This window comes from Pygoscelis adeliae, unplaced genomic scaffold, assembly GCF_000699105.1.
Source record: "Pygoscelis adeliae isolate BGI_AS28 unplaced genomic scaffold, ASM69910v1 Scaffold34, whole genome shotgun sequence".
Taxonomy (NCBI): domain Eukaryota; kingdom Metazoa; phylum Chordata; class Aves; order Sphenisciformes; family Spheniscidae; genus Pygoscelis; species Pygoscelis adeliae.
In genome coordinates this window covers 2,813,251-2,816,042 of record NW_008824658.1, presented here as the reverse complement: position 1 = coordinate 2,816,042, position 2,792 = coordinate 2,813,251, and positions in this window count along the sequence as shown.

The following is a 2,792-nucleotide window of genomic DNA, read 5'->3' as shown; positions in this document are numbered from 1 at the left end:
TAGTTGCAGATGTCCCTGCCCAGGGCAGGGGGGTTGGACTAGATGACCTTTAGAGGTCCCTTCCAACCTAAACTATTCTATGATTCTATGAAATGACCCTCAACCTTCATGCGTTAAATTTGCTAACAGCAATGATCAGCTGGGATCATGCTGTAGTAACAGCTTAGATCTTACATTTCTCCTTCTTGATGCAGGCACCATAATTACCATCAAATAGAAAAAAAAAACAACCTCAGACCCCAGCTACTCTAAGCAGCTGCAGTATAAAGCTTGGGAAAGCCATTTCATGAGGAAAATCACTGATCTGGAAAAAATTTCCGTACATGCAGATGGGCATGGATACGTTCTCTTTATAAAACTCTTCAAGATCGTTTCCCTCCCCTGGAAAGTCCCTCCTCCCGGCTGGAGACCTCTCCTCAAAGGCCGCCTGGTCTGATGGAGCAAGTAGAACCGGGGCCATGCAAGGCGCCAGGCTGGCTGTGGCCACCCCACCTGGGACAGCAGTGGCTGCGAGGGCAACTGAATTAGGCTCGGGGTTGGGTTATTGGGTGTGTAGCAGGGTCAGAGCCCCCCTAAAGCTTTCCCATATCATCATCCCTCTGCATGGTTTTAGTGGTGTCTGGCGGGATATGGCAGCCTCCCCCGGGAGGACGGGGCTGCGGAGACCTCGGGCCCCGCGCTGAGAAGCTGCCCAAGAGCCTCTGAAATGATCAAGGTCCTCACAAAATGTGGTTAGGCAAGGTGTTTCTTTATGAAACTACACTAAAAATATGGGTTTGCAATAAGAATCCCTTCTGTCTATTGAAATTAGTTTCTTCCAGGTGTCTGGTGTTACTGAAGGAAAATCACATTTGTTCGAATCACTGTGATTGGAATTACTCAGATAACCCCAGTATAAATGATTTGTTCTCTATCATCTTTTTTACATTCTTGATGATATGAAGATTAAAATATAAATTTAAAAATGCCAGATACAGCTTAAAAAGTAGCTATCATTAACCAAATATGATTTACAGCAATACCTCTTTTTTTTACTTCAGCCACAGCCGTCCAGTTCCCTCCTTCATCAAGCAGTTGCTCAAAAAATGTTAATTAAAAAAAAAAGATGCACCTTTGAACGCTTGTTTGTCTCTTCGCAAAACTGCCGTAGGTTTCTTCCAAGCCCTTCTGAGGATGGCTCTGGTTAAACCATCCCGGTCTCCTGTACTTGTACTCCCGCGAGAGAGCGCGGTGAATCAGCATTCCTGAGTGCACGAAAACCGTAACCAAATGGGATTAATAGCAAAAGAAAACAGCAAGAGCAGCGGTGCCCAAGCTGCCAAGGAAAACACGAGTTATTAGTTCTGCAAGGCTTGGTTGAGCGTCTGAGATCTAAATGCTGTAGAGTTAGTTTTCGTTTGATTTTCTGTTTGTTAGCTTTCTTTTTGAATGCTTCCAGTTTTGGGGAAAGCCTTGCATTGAAACACTTCAGTGGAGTTGCACAAGTGTAACAGGCGGCTCTCCTTTGGGCAATTTTGAAGCTTGTTGCTGTTCGGATAAACAAACCAATTAATCTTTGGGAGCCCTAAACGGATACCAAAGTCAACTCCCATTTTGGGTATTCTCAGGAAAAATACTCTTAATGCCAAACTGGGGCCGGCGGCAGCGCTGGTGGCGAAAGCCAGCGCCCACCTGACGGGGCACGAGCGCTGCCAAGGCTGCTTCATAAATAAATTTTGCTTTGGAATATTGCAAGGAATATTTATTTGGTGGGGCGGGGCGGGGAGGAAGCTTTCCAACGTAATGAGTCTGTACAGCAAAGGTAAAAAAGTAAAAGCTCCTCCAGCCTCGTTTGGCAAACCGATACCCCCGAGGGTGCCAGGGGAGCTGGGCAGCTGTGTTGAGCTCACCGGCTGGATGCAGGCCAGACCTGGTGGCACCGATGTGACAGCTCAGTGATGCCACATTGCTGCTCTGCTCGTGCCTGTGGTGACACAGCTGAGCCCTGGGCACTGGGACGCAGGTTTCGCTGCCCGGGGCTGCAGTAGCAAAATCCCAGTTTGAAAGAAAACCCAGTTTTGGAGCTCCCGCACTGGGAGGCTGTGCCTGCTGCCAAAACTGGGTCAGAAAGACACTGAACCGAAGGTCCATTCCCTTCACTTCCTGATTACGAGGTCTCCAAGGGACTTTCAGGGTGCCAGTTTCAAGTTTTCCCCAGTAACCGGTAGAACTGTAAATTCTTTTTTTTTTTTTTACTTTATTTTTCTTTTTATTAAGCAGTTTTTAACCCTGCTTGGCAGCTCTCTGCCTCTGCCCATCTCTGCCCTCGCCTCTTTCCAGAGCAGCTGCAGCACCCAAAGGCACCGGCATTGCAACGGGATGGCCATCGGCCCGCGCACGCTATCCTGCCGCACTCCTGCCTGCAGAAACGAGGCTTTTTGGTAAACTAGCAAATATTGTGACTGGTGCATGATTGGAAAAGGCTTCCACCCCGCTCCCGTGCTGCAAGCCAGTATTTAAAAACATGTGAGAGGGTGATAGGAAGGGAGCGGCGTTAATGCCGGGCTTTGCTGTAGCGTTAGCTCTTGCCAGGTACGGGGTACGGGGTTAGGGTGACCCTGAGCACCTCCAAGCCTCGGTGCAGCAAGCTGCTTCTCTCTTGCATGTTTGTCATTAAAAGTTCAGGAAAGGAAAACAGTTTGACCCAATTTGTGCCAGATTCCAGACGATTTGTGTTCTCTAATTACATCCCCCAGCCCGTTAACCTCCCGTGCATTACAGCAAGCAGCCGCCTCGGTACACAGCAAAGATAT